General features: G+C 45.4%; 1 protein-coding gene and 1 pseudogene across 2 annotated transcripts in view; both read right to left on the reverse strand.

Moving 5' to 3' along the window:
* LOC141107465 (beta-1,3-galactosyltransferase 4-like) overlaps window positions 1-23,826 on the reverse strand; it is a 138,425-nt gene that overhangs the window by 33,040 nt on the left and 81,559 nt on the right. The window lies entirely within an intron of this gene.
* On the reverse strand, window positions 408-6,025 carry LOC141107462 (beta-1,3-galactosyltransferase 4-like; annotated as a pseudogene).

Genomic DNA, 23,826 nt, shown 5'->3' on the forward strand with positions numbered 1-23,826 from the left:
CTTTTAAAAGATATCAGAATAAATAAAATAAAGGTTCTCCATAAATATGAAACCAAAAAAGGAAACACAGAGGGATCGGGGGTACAGCTGCTTTTGGATATCATCAAACAAGGGTCTCTAACTGCACAGTATTTTGGAACCCCAAGTTGTAAACAGCAGAGTCCCTCTTGTATTGAGAGAGGCAGTAATGCACGAGTGCATGAAGTTCATCCAAAACATAACGGATCTCAAACATAAGTTTAATAGTAAAAGAAAAACAAAAAAGATCTAAAGAGTAGTCCTTCCAGCTTAAGCAGCGCTAACACAATAAAAGCAAATGAAATCTAATGATGGTGTGTGAATCCAGGTGATGAATAATTCAGAATATCAGTGTGACAGTTCTAATCAAAAACATCAGCTGTTTAGACATTCGACCATCACCACACCATGTGATTCCGCTCCCTTTAGGAGTTGCACTCACCGAAATCCCAATAAACAATCGCCTTTGTATAATATGTTCAGCCTTTGCAATCAATGTCAAAAGGACACAATCCTTTCATACAGCTCGGGCATAAGGAAGGAAAAAAAATCCTGATAGTGTAAAAATGTAAACTTTTATTCAAAAGACAACCCCTTCCCTTATGCCAATGCACTTACAAACATAATATCAAAGAAAGAGTTCAGTAAATATATATTATATATATAATATATATATTCAGTTCCGATATTCTCACCACCACTCCTGGAGATATGATCATCTGTGGTGATTCCCGGGAAAAAATCGGAGCCGATGACAAATGCAGCAAGCCGTGTGGTCACGCCTAGACGCGTTTCGTCATTCTGTCTTTGTGAATAATCATGGCCCACACGGCATGGACCTGCAACTTTATAGACTATTATTATTATACAAGATTTATATAGCGCTAACAGTTTATGTAGCACTTTACAACTTGAGGGTAGACAGTACAAATACAATACACTTTAATACAGTAGGAATCAGTGGGCCCTCCTTAGAGCTTACAATCTAAGAGGGAAGGTCAAGAGATACAAGAGGTAATAACTGTGGGGTGATGTGCTGATTGAGAAGATAAATGTACAGTTGTTAGGTGGGGGCCAGATAGGCTTCTCTGAAGAGATGAGTTTTCAGGGATCGTCGGAAAGTGGATAAAGTAGGAGAAAATCGGACAGATTGGGGTAGACTACCTTTATAGCAGCTGCTTAATCTAATTAGGATTACTTTGAAGGGGGGTATAGCGCTAAAAATAGCGCCCGCAAAGTGCCCTGAAAGAGCCGCTGCTGTCTCAAGTGTGAAAGCCCCGAGGGGCTGTAAAAAAAAAAGTCCTGCTAGCAGCATCTTCGGAGCGATGAAGGAGAGATGTATACACCGCTCCTGCCCATTAAAATCAGTGGGGCAGCGCGGCTATACCGCCGGCATAGCGCTGCTGCAGCAGCGCTTTGCGGTAGTTTTAACCCCTTCTCATCCACTAGCGGGGGGGTAAAAGCGGCCCGCTAGCGGCCGAATAGCGCCGCAAAATTGGCAGTAAAGCGCCGCTAAAAATAGCAGCGTTTTACCGCCGACACCACCCCCGCCCCAGTGTGAAAGGGGTCTTATATCTAAACGCTGGATAAGAGACCTTGTTTACGTCCCCTGGTTTTATAATTGTAATAGTCTTAGTGGTTCAGTAAAGAAATGTAAACTTCAGCAGTTGGGGTGTCTGAAGCTGCCCAAGATATTTCACACAGGGATAAAAAAAAAAAAAAAAGAGCTTGATGTATGAAAAAAAAAGAGTCTATTGCTAGCAGGAACCATGCAAAGGTAGAAGAATATTCTGGCAGCCGAAAACCATTCCCAATTATAGGATCACCAGATAAAAGCAGCCTCAGCTCGCTCCACGGTCCCAACATGTTTCGCGGGACAAAACACGTTGGAGGCGTGGCTTGGACGGAGCAAGCTGAGGCTGATTTTTTTTTAATTAAATTTTTTTGTTAGAATGCAATTAATAAGAACAATAGTCACAACATTTGGCTGACAAGTTAACCACTTACCCACTGGGCACTTAAACCCCCTTCCTAACCAGACCAATTTTCAGCTTTCAGGGCTCTCCCATTTTGAATGACAATTACTCAGTCATGCAACACTGTACCTATATGACATTTTTGTCCTTTTTTTCACACAAATAGAGCTTTCTTTTGGTGGTATTTAATCACCGCTGTTTTTTTTATTTTTTGCGCTATCAAAGAAAAAAAGGCGGAAAATTCTGTAAAAAAATGCATTCTTCTTTGTTTCTGTTATAAAATTTTGCAAATTAGTAATTTTTCTTTATATATTTTGGCCAAAATTTATACCGCTACATATCTTTGGTAAAAATAACCCAAATCGGTCTACATTATTTGGTCTTTGTGAAAGTTATAGAGTCCACAAGCTATGGTGCCAATCTCTGAAAATTGATCACACCTGAAGCACTGAAGGTCTCATTTCTTGAGACCCTAACAAGCCAGGAAAGTACAAATATCCCCCAAATGACCACTTTTTGGAAAGTAGACATTCCAATGTATTTAGTTAGAGGCAGGGTGAGTTTTTTTAAATTGTAATTTTTTCCCACAATTCTTTGCAAAAATCAGGATTTTCTTTTCTTTTTTACAAAATTGTTATATTAGCAGGTTATTTCTCACACACAGCATATGCATAGCACAAATTACACCCCAAAACACATTCTACTATTCCTCCTGAGTATGGCGATACCACATGTGTGAGACCTTTACACAGCGTGGCCACATACAGAGGGCCAACATTCAGGGAGCGCGATCAGGCGTTCTTGGAGCATAAATGACACATATAATTTCTTGACGACCTCTTGCACTTTTGAAGGCCCTGGAGAACCAGGACAATGGAAACGCCCCAAAAATGACCCCATTTTGGAAAGAAAACACCCCAATGTATAATCTATGAGGCATAATGAGTCGTTTAAAAATGTCATTTTTTTCTACAAGTTTTTGGAAAATGTGTAAAGAAAATGAAAACGCATTTTTTTTACACAATGTTGTCCATTTACACAATGTTTCTAACATATAGCATGGACATACCAAAAATTACACCCCAAAATAGATTCTCCTACTCCTCCTGAGTACCACACGTGTGAGACTTTTCCACAGTGTGGCCACATAGAGAGTCCCAACATGCAGGGAGCACCGTCAGGTGTTCTAGGGGCATAAGATTCAAATCTAATTTGGACTACCTATTACACTTTTGTGAGGCACTCTAGTGGCATGGATAAGCATGAATGGGGATGGACGAGCCGTGGATGGGGATAGCTGAGTATGGGAGTATGGATGGGATGATTGAGCATGAATGGGTATAGCTGAGTATGGCCGGGTACGGCTGAGTATGGCTGGGTGTAGATGGGATGGCTGGGTACAGCTGAGTATGGCTGGGTACGACTGAGTACGGCTGGGTATGGATGGGATGGCTGGGTACGGCTGAGTATGACTGGGTACAGCTGAGTATGGCTGGGTATGGCTGAGTATTGCTGCGTATGGCTGGGTATGGATTGGTATGGCTAATTATGGATGGGGATGGAAGGGATGGCTGAGCATGGATGGATGGATGACTGAGCATGGATGGATGGATGAGTATGGTGCGTATGGATGAGTATGGTGCGTATGGATGAGTATGGATGGATGAGCATGGATGGATGGATGGATGAGTATGCTGAGTATGGATGGTTATGCTGAGCATGGATGGCTGAGTATGCTGAGTATGGATGGGTGAGCATGGAAGGATGGATAAGTATGGATGGGTGAGCATGGATGGATGGATGAGTATGCTGAGTATGGATGGGTGAGCATGGAAGGATGGATGAGTATGCTGAGTATGGATGGGTGAGCATGGATGAGTATGCTGAGCATGTATGGCTGAGTATGGATGGATGGCTGTAATGGGCACATATCAGCACTACACATCCAGCCCACGGCGCTGCTACCACCGATCTCTCCCCTCACCCCTCGCACTGTACCGATCTGTACAGAAAGAGGAGAGAGGAACCAGACGTGATGCCGGTTTGTTTACAAGTGATCGCTCCGTCATTTGACAGAGCGATCACATGGTAAACGTGAGCCTAGCAGCACATTCTAGTGTGCATTGAGTCAGGATGGACCCACTCCCAGCCTGCACCCTCACAGCGGTTTCCACCTCGTAGGACGATGGTTGCCTGAGCGGGATCCCCAAGTAATATTCAGGGTAGCAGGAACCATATTTCTTATACCTTGCAGAGTTTAAAAAAAGGAATGGGAAATTGTAAATGGCAACTGCCAATCAAGATATCCTTATCAAATATTGTTATACAGATAATCAGGAGCTGGTCTGTTGAACTTAGAAGCCACATGAAGGCTTTCAGGGAGTGAACATATTTCTCATCCATAACAGAAAAGGTTCCAAAAAGTTAGCTGCCAATGTAGGTGCCTTGCTTACATAGTTTCAGGGATTCAGTTGGTCCAGGGCAAGGAAATAATCATAACCCCAATACCAACAAGGCATATTTCCAACTTGTTAACTGGCTCCATTTTCTCCTGGATCCAAAGGCTGCCCAAATGTCCTGCAGAAGAGTAGGGTTACCGGGGGACACCAGTGGTCTCCTTCCTCATTCAGCATATTCCAGGCCTCCTGCATGCCACGGGGTGTAAGTTTGTGGGAGGTAAACATGGTCCGGTAGCAGCAACTATTGTGAGGGATGGATGCCTTATCTGATATCTTAGCAATATGTCGGGGGGCGATACCAGCTGCCTTTGCCAAGATGCCAGTGTAAACATCCTCAACTGCAGGCCAAGGGCCATTGCCAGCTTGCTGCAAAAGGTGACGAGCTGCTCCAAGAGACAAAATGTAGCCGATGCCACTACAATATGGGGGGGAAATAGTCCCCGGCATAAAGCTCATATGACACATAGTGCCGATTCTCTGGATTCCAAAAGGCAGGGACATGCCAGTTTATCCGGCCGAAATACTGGAGTTCCTGGTGCTGCTCCTTCAGAAAGGCTGACAGTGCCAGAGTGTTGATAAAGACATCGTCATCCGTCTTGAGCAAAAACCGAGCACCTTGGCACTTCTTCAAAGCCCATAACAATCCAGTCAGAGTTTTTAGTGTCATGTTCCAGTAAGAGTCTGTGAAGTTGGCTTGAATGATGTCTCCATGAGCGACTGCCTCATGCACCAGGGCTGACCTCTCCTCTGCTTTATCAGGAACCGCCAAGACGAATAGAGTCAGAGACGAAGAAGATTTGGCAGAGGACAGACTCCCCCAAGTTTGCCGGATTGCATCTCTCCTAGCTCTATTGGAAGGAGCACTGGAGACTAAGACAAGGAGTAAGGGTGGTGGAGAGCAAGCATTGGCAGGAGAGAGCAGGAAAGGTGGCAAAGGGATGCTGGCAAGTCGAGAAGAGGAAAGCTGAGAAGGGTTTGGGTAGAAGATGGGCAGTGCCCAAGACAAACACTCTTCCAGATACCCGGAAAGAGACAGAAATAGCAGCAGCAGAAGTGAAGAGATAAGAAGAAACATGGAAGACCAGCGCCGTCTATGAATGCAGAACAAGCGCAGGCAAGCACCAATTGGTCGCATGATGTGAAGAGCTGGATACTTCCCGGTTTTCTAAGCTCTGCTATGTGATCCTAGCAGAATGCAACAGGCTTACTCTTCACCTGGGTTCTTTAGGTGGCGACTTGCGATCACATCCTTTCAGGATTAAGCTGTTGTCTTTGTCTGCTTGGCAGAAGATTGAGAGGTGGGGTTTGGGCATTGTTTTATGAAGAACAGGTTGGATAACCCGAGGTGGGTCTTCACGTCTTGAACAATTCTAAGCTAATATGTATTTCATAATCACGGGCTGCATTCCAGTATACAAGACAACACATGGGTGATAAATGTAAAGGTGGGGTTTAGAGTATCGCTAAAAAAAAGGACCAAACAGAAAGATAAGTTGAAGAGTAAAAGAAAAAAAGAAAGTTGGTCCTTGATATCAGTTGCAGGTCACAGAAAAAAAAAAAAAAAAAAAAAAAAAGCTTGTGATACTTTTTGTCTAAGGACCCAATACCAACAAGACATATTTCCAACTTGTTAACTGGCTCCATTTTCTCCTTGATCCAAAGACTTCCCAAAAGTCCTGCAGAAGAGTAGGGTTAGCAGGGGACACCAGTAGTTTACACTACTCCTAATGAATAATGCTGGTGATAAGGTTATGGCAAACCTTAAAGTATTAGTAAATCAATAATATGAGGGCTGGCAGGTATATGCAGAGAACATGGTCTGTCTAATACAATATGAAACAGTGTAACCCCTCAGGATTTTTGAATGACAAAGTATAAAGTAAGAATGTTTATTTCGAGGGGCAGAGCCGGCGAGCAGCATGTGAGGACGGCAGAGACAGAGCTCTCTCTGCAGATTCCTGATCCTGACCAGATCCTGTGAGCTAAACAGTCGAATTTCAGCCTGGACTGCTGGGGCATGAGTAGGGGATCCTCAGGGGAGCCTCCGGGAATGGTAAAATACGGGCCACCCTGGCCAAAAATGCTGGGAGAGCAGCTAGCCCATTTTGCCTCAGGCTCTCAAGATGGCGCTGCAGCGCCGGAGGAATGGCCACCGCTACAGAGGCATGAGGACACAACACAGCCGATGCCTGCTACCCCTGATCGGATGAGTCCCAAAGTGCAGAGAGATCTCATCACATGCAGGGGAATATCCTTGGACGGGGGGGTGACTGCAGGTTTAGAGCTGGCAGGGCCCTGGAAGAGGATGAGGAGCCATCCCTCACACAAATCATGGCAGCCATACAGGGGTGCCAAAACAAGCTAATAGATCATTTTGGGGAACTGAAGGTCAAATTCTCCTTTATGAAACATGACATGCAGAAGCTTAGAGAAAAGGCGCAGGCAACTGATCAACGCATTGCTACTTTGGAGGACAATGTCAGACCTATGAGCACAGATGTTCAGGTGATTAAAAAAACCCTCTCTGAACACACTAGAAAAATGGCCGACATGGAGGACCGCATGAGAAGGAGCATCGTAAGGCTGGTGGGGTTCCCTGAGGGGGGGAAGGCAATCATCCTGAGGAGTTCTTGGAGGAGTGACTAAAAGTGCATATGGCCCCTGGTACTTTCACTGATATGTTTGCCATAGAAAGGGCACACAGAGTCCCAGGTAGAGATCCACCGAAGGGAGCAATTCCCAGACCCATGATTGCAAAGATCCTGCACTTCAGAGACAGGGAGAATATCCTGAAAGGGGCCAGGACAGGGCCTGAATTGAAGTGCAATAATTGCCAGATATATAAAAAACGAATCTGTTGCGCTTAATGTGACATTCAGTATAGAGAAGAAGCAGCTGGCACAAAATTGCTGGGTACAATTAAATAAATATAAAAGAAGGTGCAGCGCTGAAAAAATTATATGGAATATAACTGTATAAAAAAATAACTCATAAAAAAATGTCCCAAAGCATAAATAAAATTAAGCCAAACGGAGCCATCCCCGTCATGAGGAAACAAAGCCTCCAATAGACGAAATCCACCATAGGAGAAACCTCAGAAAGGGATAGGAACACCATCACCAACACCCAAACATACTGACTATTACCATCAGTGTATGGGTTATACACATATGTTGTAATCAGATAGTAAAGGTAATCTTCTTAAAGTGGTGTTCCGGCCGAAATTATACTTTTTAAATAAAAATACCCCTATAATACACAAGCTTAATGTATTCTAGTAAAGTTAGTCTGTAAACTAAGGTCTGTTTTGTTAGTTTATAGCAGTAGTTTGTTATTTTATAAACTTACAGCAGGCCATGGCCATCTTAAGTGTGGGCATGTGAAGCCAGACTATATTTCTTCCTGGATCTCATCCTTGTAGATCTCGCACATGCTCAATGCAGCATAAGCAGTGTAATAGGTTTCGGGTCAGGTTTCCATAGCAATGGCAGTTTCAGAGGAAGTCGCCACCCCTTCCAAACAGAGGATGATACAAAATAATGCATTTAGTGAAAAAAAATCACTATTGAGTCTTTGATAAAAAGAACCAAGAAAAGTTCATATGCTGAAAATGGTGCATCAAAAAATTCCTCCACGATGACACACAAGCATAACACCACAAGAAAAGTGCGCAAAGGAAGTGCCTCCACCTCTGTACACACTGCTGCTTTGCAGCTGTAAGTCTCCTATTACGGGAGATCAAATGCCCTTGTGGCTTATTCCCCTGCCTCAGGTCTCTATATGGTGCGCCAATGCTCCCAGCGTCCTCACCAATTACAAAGCCTCATGCCCAGATATATTATATATAAAGTAGTGTAAATCCTTATTTTAGTTGGTTAAAAAAAGGGCAAGATTGCACTTACAGTTATGCAGTTTAAAAACAGCTTTAAGAATCAAACTTTCTGCCGAGAAAGTTCCCCTCGGCGGATAAGGACCCCCCTGTAGTGCGCAGGCGCAGCGTTTGTGCAGCAGGAACAACAAGGGAGCCGCCGAAAAGAGCCGAAGCTGAACACCTGAGTCAGCTGTACACGGCGCCTGCGTGCCAAGACTATAGTAAAAAAAACACTTTGTAACACGCCCCTCGCGGGCTCGCCACGCTTCGGGCACGGCCTCGCTGAGCTCGGTATTTTAATATTCTAACTCTATGTCCACTTGGATGGTGGGGCTTTAACGTGGACATAGGGCAGAATGTAGTGCGCAGGTGCCGTGTAGAGCTGACGATCAGCTGTTCTTCTGCAATTTTCGGCGGCTCCGTAGTTGTTTGTACTACGCAAGCGCATGCGCAGTACACGGGGGTCCTTATCCGCCAGGGGAACTTTCTCGGCAAGACACCGGCTCTCGATAGCATCCCGCTGCTTCCGGGATCTGCGTACACGTGGTGACGTCAGTACGTCGCTCCTCCCTCCTCAATACAGACAGGGAATGGGAAGTATTCCTAGCGGAAGCAGAATATGTTAGTCCAATGGTCATCAACCCTGTCCTCAGGGCCCACTAGCAGGCCAGGCTTTATGTATTACCTTGGGGAGATGCAGACTAGAATACTGCAATCACTGAGCAGCAAATTTTATCACCTGTGATGTATTTCAGTTATCTTGCAAATCTGGCCTGTTAGTGGGCCCTGAGGACAGGGTTGATGACCACTGTGTTAGGCGACCGACTAAGGAAGGACTACGGACTCTCCAGGACAAGAAGCGGGCATATAGGGAGGTATTGACTGACCAGACTACCAAGCTTAGACTTGCGCAACGTAGATGCATTTTTGAGTTTGGAGACAAAAATAGTAGACTGTTAGCGTACATGGCAAAACAAGGATATGTACCCACTTAAATAATGAGGGTATATGACCAGAGCAGGGTTGAGGTGAGCGATTCCGTGGGTATGCTACAAGCCTTCACCCACTTCTATAAAGAACTTTACAAGTCATGCGCCCCTCCAGGGGGCAGTACTTTGAAAAATTATCTGAATTATATTGACCTGCCTCGGCTAACAAGCGAGGACTGTAATTCCCTGGAATCAGACATCATTGTGGAGGAGGTGGAGGGAGCAATATCTTCCTTTGCTCCAAGGAAATCCCTCGGAATGGTATCCTACCTTTGGGAGTGGGCTAGCACCCCATATCTTACGTGTGTTCACAGCTGCTAGGTTGGAGGGAAGACTTCCCCCATCTATGAGAGAGGCCCTAGTGGTCTTAATACATAACGGGGGAAAGGACCTAAAGAATGTGAATCCTATCGACCTATCTCATTGATGAATGTCGACACCAAAATTCTTGCAAAAGTTATGGCAGGGAGATTACGGTAACGGTAATTCTGAAACTAGTTGATCCGGATCAGACTGGCTTTATAAAAGGGAGATGTGCGCAAATGAATATCAGGAGACTCTTTGTTAACCTGCAAACTGAGCATGACAATTCTGGGGAGAAAGTAGTGGCCTCTTTAGACACCAAGAAGGCCTTTGATTCAGTGGAGTGGGATTACCTGTTTCGTCTTTTGGAGATAATGGGATTTGGGCCTATATTTATATAATTCGGTGAAATTGTTATGCACAGAACCATTGATTAGAGTGAGAGTAAATGGGATTATATCTGAACCCTTCCCTGTCCTCCAGGGGACCAGACAGGGATGTCCGTTATCCCCTCTTTTATTTGCCCTGGCCATAGAGCCCCTAGCGGCTAAACTGAGAGACAGTCCTCACATGAATGGACTTAGGGTGGGAGGGATTGAGGAACAGGTTTCCCTCTATGCCGATGACATGCTCCTATATCTACAAGATCCAGGTGCCTCACTGTCCACGGCTTTCCAATTGATACAGGAGTTTGGAGATTATTCTGGATTTCGTATCAATTGGTCCAAATCATCCCTATTTCCCATTGATGATACAGTGGCAGTCCTGGTGGACTGCCCCATTCAGCTATCCCAATCATTTAAATACCTGGGCGTGGTGGTTCAACTTCCCATTTCAGGGGTTCCTGGACCTCAATCTGAGACCGGTGATAGGGGCTCTTCGGGAGAGGTTACAGAAATGGCGAAACATGCCATTGACAGTAATTGGTCACATAAACATAATCTAAAATGATCTTTCTTCCAAAGTTGCTGTACATTTTTTTGAAATCACCTGTGGTAAGTCTCTGTGAAAGTATTCAGGCACATAGACTCTATTGTGGTGGAATTTTTGTGGGGATCCAGGGCCCCCAGGATATCTCTGGCAGTGCTGAAGCTACCTGTGACAATGGGGGGTTTAGCTATGCTGGATATGAGATCCTATTTTTTTGCGTCTTAATTGACATTCTTACATTGGCGATGCTTCCCCCAGGCTCCTAACGCCACTACGCACACTTTCCAGGAAATACTGAATATGCTGTTCAAAAAGGGTATACCGGGGAGGAAGGTGGGGTCTGTAATGGCGTTCCTAGGAAGGGTGTTCCATCTATGTGCGCAGAGAATGATGGATGACCCTTTATGGATGTCACCTAATTGTCCCTTGTGGTGCAATAAATCCCTAAAAGAGTTCTGTAAACTAGAAGATGGGTATAGATGGGCCAAATATGGGGTGAAATATCTACACCATATATACCAAGGTGGCAGGTTATCCTCCTTTGCACAACTGTGAGAGCAGTTCGGCATACCTAGAACTTGGCAATTCAGATATGCTTACCTGCAACATGCAGCGACAGCCCAATTTGGGAGAGGGGAAGTGAAGGTACAAAATACTGCTTTAGAAAGGGTCCCGATTGACCCAGAACCAACTAAGCGTATATCCAGATACTATAGGGAGATAGGACTGGGAGGCCCTGACCTGACTGCTAGGACTAGATCCAGATGGACGGCAGTTATACCAGAATTGACTGAGGAATTGTGGCAGGAAGTCCTAGACACATACCTGGTCTGTTATTTCCGCCACAGATAGAATGATACAGCTTTGATATTTACATCAGGTATACTATACACCGACCAGACTATTTAGAATGCACAGGAGGGATACTGCAAAGTGCCATAAGTGTAAGGGAACTGAGGGAACTTTTATCCACGTGATATGGGATTGTCCTAAGATAAGGCCTCTGTGGTCCCAGGTGACCGAGTTCATGTCCAAGCATTTTGCCCTTCCGAATATATGTTCTCCCCTAAGGTATCTGTTGGGAGTCTTCGATCAAGAAGAGCTTAATGTGCATACAAAATTGTTCCTCAGACTTCTGTACTTCGGAATGCGGAAATTGATCGCCGAAAATGGATTCATGAGGAGCAACTCACTCTGGGAATGTGGATAAAGACAATAAATACAGATGTACCCCTTTATAAGATGACGTATGAGGCAAGGGGGGCCCCCCAAGAAGTTTAGGAAGGTATGGTTTAGGTGGATCGATTCCAAAAATACCCTAGACGAGGGGGAAAGGAGCAAAGGGGAGAGCTAATTGTAGGCAAAGATGAAAATAAACAGTAATGTGATAGATGAGAGAATGCATACAATACACTGGACAGCTTAACACCGGAGGAGGGGGGGGAGATTCATTTATTTCTATGTTTGAAAGTATGTTCTTATGGTTGATGTCAACTGTTCCGACATAGTGTTTACTTTATTTTTTATAAAAAAAAAAAAGAAAGAGCAAAACTCCGATTGGAGGACTTAAAGGAGAGTCTAGAAGTGTTGATTTTATTCATGTGAAGAGACAATCTTATGCAATTAATGTAATGTCTGCCAACCTAATACTTGAATTATGTTATGTAACATGACAATATGCTCAATAAAATACTTGTTTAAAAAAAAAAAAAAAAGAATGTTTATTTCATAATCACAATTGATAAAATTACAAATGTCAAACAGTTAACATGTAAAAATGGTAACAAATATATACAAAATAGGCATGAAACTTAGCTGTCTTATTCGAAGATTAGGCTAGCAAAAGTGCATGTTACAAATGACGCCTGACATGTTTCGGAAGATGACGTCCTTCCTCAGAGGCTTAGTGTCATTTAGGACAATCGTATTTGTTGTATTTTTGTTTTATAAATATAGCAAATATTAGTATAAAGCAATAACAGTATAGTTCGAAGAAAGATTTCTCATTAGAATCATACTTTCAACATAGATTGAAAGTTCTCAAACGATGCTCTGCTGAATGACTGTTGATTCAAGAATATCAGAAGAGAATGCTGGAGCTCGACACCAAAATCGAGGCTTTAGACGGCTTTCACACCGAGCCGCCCATAGCGTCGGCGGTAAAACGCAGCTATTTTTAGCAGCGTTTTACCATCGGATTTACGGCGCATTTTGGCCGCTAGCGGGGCGCTTTTACCCCCGCTAGCATCCGAGAAAGCGTTAAAAATGCCCGCAATGCGCCACAATAGCGGCATTTTGCCGGCGGTATCCCAGCGCTGCCCCATGAATTTCAATGGGGAGCAGCGGTGGAGGAGCGGTAAACACACCGCTCCTTCACCACTCCAAAGAAGCTGCTGGCAGGACTTTTCCTGACGTCCTGCCAGCGCACCGCTCCGTTGTGAAAGCCCTCGAGCTTTCACACTTGAGACAATGGAGCAGATGTTTGAGGGCGGATTGCAGGCGCTATTTTTAAGACTATAGCACCTGCAAAACGCCCTTGGTGTGAAAGCACCCAATTAACAAAATTTAAAGCCATGACCAATTAGAAATACAGCTCAGAGAACGGTTTGAGAAATATAATAAGAGATACTTATTAAAAAAGACAAAAAATTATTTTTGGACAAAAAGGCCTTCCAGGAAGAACGCACATTTAGATAGATTCATGGTTATAGAGCACCAAATTCTAGCAATACATATGTTCGTGCTCCTTATCGCACCAACAATAGAACCAAGATATCCCAAATACCTAAATCACCCATTGTGTCTCAACCTGCACCTCCACTCACAAATGCACATCTGGTTAATATCTCGAACAACGACATTTCTGACACAGATGACTCCCCATCTTCATACACTACAAAATATTCTACCAAATCCTCTCACGCTCACACCAAAACATCTCACCAATCTAACACCTCCACATCCACTTCACTTTCAACTCATCAAAGCTATTGTTTAGATTGTATGCTAGCACAAACCACGAAACATCAGGACAATTTACACAACCAGCCACACAAATTGAAGAAAACTCATCCATCCACCAATCACCAAACATCATCAAAATGTCTGATCATATTCTTTTAGAAAAGGGTCTCACATTTTGCCCAGTTGCGCATATTGACAAATTTGAGGTTATCAAGGATGTGCATCTGTTTGTCAGTAATCTCTTATTAAAATCTTTGTACACAAAAACACAATCAGGTGCAAGTATTACTCACACTACTACTGAAGTAGAGGCAATTGACAGCCTCATAACTTTATTGGAAGAAAATTAATTCCAAGAACTCATAGATTTTCAACCTTGATACTATCTTGGCTGAAGTCGATGACACAATACCTACACCTCTCCCATCTAAATCCAATCTCAATTCTTTGAAAAGTCTTTACTCTACTCCAAGCTCAAACCCCAATGCTGCTTCATTCTTAAAATTGGTCGCAAGAGATATACATAATTTAAAGATCTCCCCTCACCAACATGGCAATCTTACATACAATGAACAACAGGCACTTCAGTCATTAAGAGAAAATTCAGTTATTACAATCAAACCAGCCGACAAAGGCAGGAACATTGATATAAAACAATATTATGTTTAAATGTTATTATATTAAATAACCCACAATGGTACAGACGCATACCCAAGTCTATGATTGATGGCTTTATAAGAGACTTTTGTGTGCTAGTTGATCAGGCCTCTTACCACAATGTCATGGACAAAAATACTTGGGAGTATATTAGGACGGGCTTCCCAAGGGAGGCAACGTTTTATAAACTCCCAAAAATACACAAGAACACTCACCAGCCACCAGGAAGACCAATTTTCTCAGGGAGTGCAGTCTTACATACAACCTCAGTAAATTCGTTGATAGGCTTTTATAGCCCTTGGTGGAAGCCCTTCCACACATATAAAAGACACTATTCATCTGCTCCAGATTCTGGACGGCCTCCATGTCAATGGTGACACTCTTTTAGTCGCCATTGGCCCTATATAGTTCAATTCCTCACAATTTGGGTCACTCAGTTATAATACTTATGTGCTACTTTGTTCAAATAGGTATATTGACTCATTGGTTGAGTTTATTGTGGCATCCCTCGAGTTTATACTAAAACACAATTACTTTTCTTTCATTGGCTCCCACTACCTACAGGTACAGGGCATCTCTATGGGTACATGTTGTGCTACAGCATACGCCAATTTGTACCTGGGGGAGTGGGAGATGTTGTTGCTTTCAGACAGTGGAGTATGTAGTTATATAGGGTATGCTACAGCCTGGTATCGCTACATAGATGACGTCATCATGCTATCGGATGGTCCTAGTGCAACTCTTTTTGAATTTTTGGAATACATAAATTCAAGTAATACATTCAATCTTAAATTTACCATGATTCATGGTGCACTTAGGATCTCATTTTTGGATTTGACAATTATTAAACATCTAGATGTCTCTCTTCAAAGTTAGCTGTATAGAAAGCTCGCAGAGGGCAATACTATTCTCCAAGCTTCCAGTTTCCATCCAGACTGGTGCCTCCCCTCCGCGGCTGAAGCGGACTTGGTGGAGACAGCGGGCGGGTTTAAGCAGCGGCATGGCGCGGTGACAGGCAGCAGCAGGTAACACACACACACGGAGAGCCTGGCTTTGCAGGGGGGGGTGCGAGCTGCACCCGAGTGACACCCGTCGGCACACCCCCGGGACCCGACCACAACGATCCCCTTCTCTCGTGGCCACGCCTCTGATCAGTCTTGGCTGTCTCACACAGCTGAGCAGAATGAAGCCGCCTCCACCCCCTCCGTTATGTCTACACATGCTGTGTGTGCCGCTCTGATCATCTGAGCCGAGGTACATTATGGGTCTGAAGGGGGGGGGGTGTCTGCACTGTAGGGGGGGTCTGTATTTTAGGAGGGTCTGTATTGTAGGGGGGTCTGTGTAACATGCAGGGGGTCCAGAACTGTTAGGGGGGGTGTCTGTGTAACATACAGGCGTCTAGAGCTATGGGGGGCTGTGTAATGTAAAGGGGTCCAAAGGTGCAGGGTCCTGTGTAATTTAAAGGGGTCCAGAGGTGCAGGGTGCAGTGTAATGAAAAGGGGTGCAGGCTGCAGTGTAATGTAAAGGGGTCCAGAGGTACAAGGGCTGTGTAATGTAAAAGGGGTCCAGAGGTACAGGGTGCAGTGTAATGTAAAGGGGTCCAGAGCTGCAGGGTGTTGTGTAATGTAAAGGGGTCCAGAGTTGCAGGGTGCAGTGTAATGTAAAGGGGTCCAGAGCTGCAGGGTGCTGTGTAATGTAAAGGGGTCCAGAGGTGCAGGGTGCAGTGTAATGTAAAGGGGTCCAGAGATACAAGGGCTGTGTAATGTAAAGAGGTCCTTAGGTGCAAGGTGCTGTGTAATGTAAAAGGGTCCAGAGGTGTAATGTACACAGTAGTGACAAAGAGATATTGAAGGATGCAGAGGTATGCAGAGGGCACAGTGGGGTGTTTTTAAATTTTAATGTGGGGGGTGCCAGATATAGGATCCGCCCCGGGTGCTAAATGCACTAGATACGCCCCTGGTTCTGTTTGAAAAGGAAGCGCTCACACTTAGAACAAGGTTACATACTAGAGGTTATTCCAATGGGATCCTAAAAAAAGTATATAAAAAAGCCAAAAACAAGGTTCGTAAGAACCTTCTTTACTATAAAAAACAGAACAAAGAAGCTACACCCACACGGGTTATTACAAGATATTGTCAGCAACACAGACAGATTAAGGCCATTCTACAAAAATACTGGCAACTTCTCAGCATGGATACTATGCTAGCACCATTTGTCCCTACACAACCACTAATCACCTACCGTAGAGCTCCATCACTACACGACAAACTTGTCCATAGTGAATATAAATTCAATAAACATGACAGTGTTAAACCAACAGGGACATTTGGATGTGGTAATTGCAATTATTGGCAGTATATTCTTACTGGAAAGAATACAGATCTACCAAACGGAGAGAAATTTAGACCTAAACATTTCGTTACTGCCGCACTGCAGGTGTAGTCTACTGCATCTACTGCAGTGTGAATGCAATTGCTACTATGTGGGAAAAACCAAACTTGAATTCTGGCGAAGAATTTACAGACATACCGCCAGCATCAAAAAGAAGTGCCCCATTGGACAGCCGCTCTCCATGCGGGCGTGCTCCTGTGTCCTGTTGCTGCATCCATTGACACACACAGCAGGACTCGGCTCCGCCCCTGGCTCCTGCGTCATTGGATTTGATTGACAGCAGCGGAAAGCAATGGCTGCGCTGCTATCAATCTATCCAATCAGGACCGAGACACTGGCTGGAGCTGGCATGCTTGTTTGTGCCGCTGGAAAGACCGGGTTCAGGTAAGTAAAGGGGGGGGGGGGGGGGCTGCTGCATCACAGGAGGTTTCTCACCTTAATGTATAGAAAGAACCTAGAGCAGACATGTCCAAAGTCCGGCCCGCGGGCCAATGTCGGCCCGCGTTTCGGTTTCGGATGGCCCGCCTGGTAATTTTGACATTTATATCTTTTGTGGCCCCCGGCAAATCCCCGAGGGCTGGGGGCCACAAAAGATATACATACTGGCTGCCTTGGAGGGGACAGGGAGAGGGCGGGATGAGTGCCGTACACATAAGAGTATTTCCTCTTTACACGGCAACCTCTGTAAAAGGACATCCTGTCTCCTGCGCTGCCATTGGATGACTGTTCTGTCCATCTTTCTTTTAAGGAGGCTGCCGAGAAAATAGGAGTTTCTACTGTATTTCTGTTGACGCTCGTCCCGCACCCCTTCCTGTCCCCTCCGAGGCTGTAGATGAGCATGGATCAGGCTGCACTGATGGCAATGGTGAGTCTGCATTCATGACAATGGCGGTGCTGCATTCAGGACAATGTGGGTGCTGCATTCAGGACAACATGGGTGCTGCATTCAGAACAATGGGGTTGCTGCATTCAGGGCAATGGGGTTGCTGCATTCAGGGCAATGGGGTTGCTGCATTCAGGGCAATGGGGGTGCTGCATTCATGGCAACGGGGGTGCTGCATTCATGGCACTTGTGAGGCTGCAGATGGGCACTGATTAGGCTGCATTGATGAGCACTGACCCTTATTTTGCTTCACAGTTCATTATTTAAAATTTAAGATTTTCTTCCCTGAAACTGCCCTCTTAAAGTGAAGGTGCATGTTATAAGCCGATAAAGACGGTATATCCAAATAACAATCCCCAAGCTTATCTCTGCACCACACACAGCCACAAACGCAGGAGAATTCTTGTTGGGCAGTGTATTAGTGCTCGGACAAACACAGACCGAATTTTAATGGTTCAAAGAATGTCAGGCAAAATGGTCGGCCCTCACGCATGTTCACTTCATCAAATATGGCCCTCTTTGAAAAAAGTTTGGACACCCCTGACCTAGAGGGTTTACAACCCCTTTAATTGAACAAGCTGAAGCTAGAAGCTGATTGGCTACCATGCACACGTGCACCAGATTCTGAATGCTCCAGTTGTAGCAAATCTCCCCCTGAGTATTAGGGTTCAATTTAAGAGTATTAAAACCCCTGGTGCCCAACCTGTGGCCTATAAGCCATATGCGGCCTTGGGACCTTAGTAGTCAGTAGTGGGAACATTGATTTGTAAAGGGGCTTTTAATAGCAGTGATCTCTAAGACCCCTTTCACACTGGGTCGTTTTGCAGGTGCTATTGCGCTAAAAATAGCGCCTGCAAACTGACCTGAAACAGCCGCTGCTGTGTCTCCAGTGTGCAAGCCCGAGGGTTTGCGCTAGCGCTAGCTAGTGCGCTAGCAGGACGGTCAAAAAAGTCCTGCTAGCAGCATCTTTGGAGCGGTGAAGAGTGGTGTGTATACCGCTCCTCCACCGCTCCTGCCTATTAAAATCAATGGGCCACCGCGGCTATACCGCCAGCAAAGCGTCTCTGCAGAGGCGCTTTGCGGTGGTTTTTAACCCTTTCTCGGCACATCAGAGGGAGCTGGAAGTGCATTAGAGAGGGGAGGAAAAGCCCCAGATGTCCGGGGCGCGCGCGGGGGGGGGGGGGGGGAGCGAGATGGGGGAGGTTAAGGATAGGAGGGAGAGAGGGGGTTCCACTTCCACTTTATCTAGGAGTTGCCATCATTAAACATTATGTGTAGTTCTACCTATCACAGATCAGCTGTACTACTACATTCCGAGTCCTAGCCCAGAGGCAACCGTTGCTCACGAACCTAGGCCGCCCATAGTTTATCAAATTTTTTGGACCAGTTACGTCCCATATATGATAAGAAAAAGTTATGTGTACTCCACGCCTGTGTAACAAAATTAATTGAATAAAAAATATAAACTACAGCTGCTCCCCTAATTAAGTAGTATTAATACTCAAAATGTGATTAGAAAAGATGAAGAGGGCGCTAAATAATAATACGTGATAATCTAAACTTTTTTTTAGCCAAAAAAACATTCACAAGTGTGCTGAAAATGTAATAAACTGAATAACAATTAAGCTACAACAAACGTGCTCAACAAACGTGCTCATATCAATAAATTGGCCAATGGGCCAGGAAAAAAGTCCCCAAACAAATCAATGATCAAGTGGAATCTTCTGTGCAGATAGTCTTCCAGAAACAAAGTGAATAATCCTTCACCACAAACTGTAGAAACACCCCACGTGCTCTGAATAAATATTCTGCTTACCAGAAGGATTTGACTCACTTCTTTACCCTTCTGGTAAGCAGAATATTTACTCAGACCACGTGGGGTGTTTCTACAGTTTGTACCGTACCTACTCTAGCCTTCGGAGAACTATACAGGACCTGGACCCACGAGATGAAATTAGGTCCAAAGCTGAAACGATGCAGGACCTCCCACAGATAGACCCACTCCACCAAATGCTTTTTCAGCATCGAGGGAGGCCACTGCATCCGATGGAGTGAGAAAATCAGTGGATGCCAGAACCGTATATTTATATATATATATATATATATATATATATATATATATATATATATATATAGTCTCCGGAGGTTGATATCTGTCCCCTCATTTATTCTACCAGCCAATACCTTGGTAAGTATCCTAACGTCAACGTTAAGCAGGGATATGGGTAGATAGGATGTGCAAAGTTCAGGATCCTTATCTGGCTTGGGAATCACCACAATGATTGCCTCCGCCATGGAGGTAGGAAGGGCACCCCCCCCCCAGGCTTGAGTCATCATGGCATGTAGCTTGGGCATCAGTTGCTCTCCGTACTGCCTATAGAATTCCGTTGGCAGACCGTCCGCCCCAGGAGTCTGCCCCACCTGTAGGGCACCTAGCGCTTGCTGCATTTCCTTGAGGGTTATTGGGCTGTCTAAGCTGTCCCTAGCCGACTCAGTGAGCTTGGGGAAGGCAATTTGATCCAGATAGCCTCTTAGTTCCTCATCAGCGTAGCTATATCATATTCTATAGTAGGGTCCAAGATCCAGTATTGGGAAAGTCGCCACACTATCTCAGAGGATGGAGTCGACGTTTGGAGGCAGCAGAGCAGGGGAGCATGATCCAAGATACCTCTTGGGAGGATCTCAACCTCTCTTACCTTCGGCAGAAGCCCCCTGTCACGGACCTGGCTGGAGCAGAGGCTGTTGGAGAGGACTGTATGCAAGCCTGTTGCCCACCGATTATGGGCCCTAGCATTTGAAGTGAATGAGAAATCCAGTCTGAACTGTATTAATCGGACTCAGTCATGTATATATTGTATGGGGACTCCTTACTGTAGATTTGTGTCCCTGAAGAGGGAGGGGGGATTCCCCCAGCAGCCCCCTGCTGATAAGACTGATTCATTCTGTTGGGACACATCCTGTGAGGAGATGCTGGTGTTATCAACATGTGTTTATGTTAATTGAGAGAGCTGATCACATTAGCCACCAGCACTGGCTAATAGACGAATGGTCTAGGCTGAGGAGGGGGGAGATTGTTGTTTGTATTGTTAATTGTATTAATGTGTGAAGCTCGGTGCCCACAAGACTGTCATCTGGTCTGGGTACATTTTGTAGTAAATTAGGCCATGTTAATTAGGTTAGCTTTGAGTCATCCCTGCTGTATAAAGGTCTGTGAGATCTCAAAATAAAGGTAGTTCTGATGTACTCCAAGACTGGTGTTGTCTAGTTCTTGGGGTTCCTATAGCCAGATCCATTGGACTCGTGTTCCAGAACTTAGGAAGCGGTATATGACGGAAGCACTCAAGCGGAGTGTGGGGCGTTCCGTGACATTGGTGGCAAGCAGCGGGAAAGCTTCCTGAAGTCTGAAGTCTGTGACATCCAAACCTCCAACTGGATCCAAGATCAGCATAGCAGACTTCAGTCACCCCAGCGGAGATATGGACCTGGCATCAGAATTCCCGGGGCTGCTGCGGATCATCCTTTCAACGTACACCAGGACTGTGTCTGAGGATGAATACCTGGAGCTCAGGCAGCTGATTCGGGTGGAGCTCTGGATGGCAGCCCTCCGTCTCGCTGGTATAAAACAGGGCAAGTGCTTTCCAACCCAAGAGCAACGGGCCAGTGACCAACGGGCATTGCGGATGGCATTCCTGGGAGAGCAGCCCCAGGAGCAATGGATGACTGAGTTGGACAGGTTGGTCCAGCAGGAGATAGAGCTGGACAATCGTTATCGGGCTCTGCAATGGCACGCAGAGGGGGGATATTTAGAGGAGACAACAGAATGCTCTCCGGAGGGATATGACTTTGGCGGCCCTGGATTGCTGTGGGAGAACCTTACAGATCTTTTTATGTTTGGCGATGAGGGGGAACCTGACCTTGAGGACATGAGAGACTATAGAGAGTCTATGCTCGGTCTTGCAGGGGTCTCAGAGCTCAAACCTGATCTGGACCATTTGCTAAGGAAGGAACAGCATCTGCAAAGGGCATACAGGAAACTGCTAGAACAAGTTCAGCAGCATGCCAGAGAATCGGCAGTGGAAAATCCGGAGATTGCCATCCCCAAACCTGAAGTGCTGACAACAGGGCAGAGCTCTGCTAACCTCTGTCCAGAAATGATAACATCTTCTGGGTTCCATGGACAGGAGATGGTGAACCTCTATTCCCAGACATCAGTTGCAGAGACATGGGATTTGATAGACTTTTCTGCTGAGGAAGAACAACCTGATGAGCCTCCAGCAGAAGAGCTGCTATCAGGGCCAAAGTTCACTGTGTTCTGCCCAGCACCAACAGTGGCTTCGGCCTTCCTGAGAGAAGAGGTAGTCGGCCTTTCTCCCACAACACTGACAGGGACATGTGATTTTCTGCCAGCAGCATCTATGGAGTTAAAACAAACTTCTCCAGCTGAAGATCTGGTAACTGAACAGAGGGTCCAAGACCTCTGTCCCACACTTTTACCAATTCCAGAGACTGGGGATTTAATAGACGTTTCTGTAGAGGAGGAACCACCTGGCAAACCCCCAGCAGAAGTGCTGGCAACCGGACAGAGGGTCCAAGACCTCTGCCCCACACCTGCAGCAATTGTGGAGGCCCAAGGTGAGGAGGTGGCAGTCTATCGCGAGCTGCAGATCAGGATCCAAGGAGAGAATGCAGTCATCACCTCACAACTGCAGCTTGATCTGGTGTCGGTTGATGGGGCTTCAGTCCCCACCTGTATACCCCAGGGATGCTGGGCAGTCGGCCCAGATCCCCAACAGCAGGATGGAGTGAGCCCAGTCCCCCTGTCTTCTCTCCAGTGGCAGAAAGGATTCCAGGGAGAAGAGCCAGTCCAGGCCTCTCCCCAGCGGCAGATATGTTCTCTGAGAGAGGCAGAGGATGGCTGGGTGAGTAATACACTGTTTGGAATAATTTGTTTGGGGTACTGTGTGGGTACAGGCAGTAGAGGACTGGAACTATGGACTAACTTCGGAGTCAACCCGTCTGGGGTCTCCTCCTGTGTTAGTCTCCTGCCGAAAGGGAAGAAATGTCACGGACCTGGCTGGAGCAGAGGCTGTTGGAGAGGACTGTATGCAAGCCTGTTGCCCACCGATTATGGGCCCTAGCATTTGAAGTGAATGAGAAATCCAGTCTGAACTGTATTAATCGGACTCAGTCATGTATATATTGTATGGGGACTCCTTACTGTAGATTTGTGTCCCTGAAGAGGGAGGGGGGATTCCTCCAGCAGCCCCCTGCTGATAAGACTGATTCATTCTGTTGGGACACATCCTGTGAGGAGATGCTGGTGTTATCAACATGTGTTTATGTTAATTGAGAGAGCTGATCACATTAGCCACCAGCACTGGCTAATAGACGAATGGTCTAGGCTGAGGAGGGGGGAGATTGTTGTTTGTATTGTTAATTGTATTAATGTGTGAAGCTCGGTGCCCACAAGACTGTCATCTGGTCTGGGTACATTTTGTAGTAAATTAGGTCATGTTAATTAGGTTAGCTTTGAGTCATCCCTGCTGTATAAAGGTCTGTGAGATCTCAAAATAAAGGTAGTTCTGATGTACTCCAAGACTGGTGTTGTCTAGTTCTTGGGGTTCCTATAGCCAGATCCATTGGACTCGTGTTCCAGAACTTAGGAAGCGGTATATGACGGAAGCACTCAAGCGGAGTGTGGGGCGTTCCGTGACACCCCCTACTGGCATAAACCAAATCTATCTATGAGAGGGCGCGGTATGAGGCTGAATGGCAGATAAAAGCACGCTCAGCAGGGTGCTTCCATCTCCAGACATCCGTCAAACCATATAGGGATGCCCATCTGGACAGAGCAGAGTCCGCGGCAGTGCCAGAGACCAGCATGTTGAAATCCCCCGCCATATTAATGTTATCTGTTGCAAAGGTAGACAAAATGAGGATCAAGCATTTCAGTAGTGAGAAGTGAGATAGTGGCAGGTGGAGGTATGTATATTCCCACAATAAACATTTCAAGAGTATATATTATTACATGTAACAGCACATACCTGCCCTCTGGGTCAATTTTAACATCTAGAAATTCGAAGGTCGGGGACTTATGTATCAGGATACTGACTCCTCTGGCATAGCCACAGTAGGTAGCATGATAATAGTGTCCCATCCATGGCTTTTTAAGGCTCATAATCTGTGGGTTTCCTGCAAGATGCATGTGTAGGGTTATGCTGTTTGATAAATGCCATAACCAGGGAGCGCTTAATTTTGTCATTAAGGCCCCTGACATTCCAGGAGATCAGTCTTATGGGGGCCATACAGTATTTATGTGTGGAGTATCAATTGGATAAGTAATCATCCCATGACCCAGAGGGGGAGGACTCATCTCTAGCACCAC

This window comes from Aquarana catesbeiana, linkage group LG09, assembly GCF_042186555.1.
Source record: "Aquarana catesbeiana isolate 2022-GZ linkage group LG09, ASM4218655v1, whole genome shotgun sequence".
Taxonomy (NCBI): domain Eukaryota; kingdom Metazoa; phylum Chordata; class Amphibia; order Anura; family Ranidae; genus Aquarana; species Aquarana catesbeiana.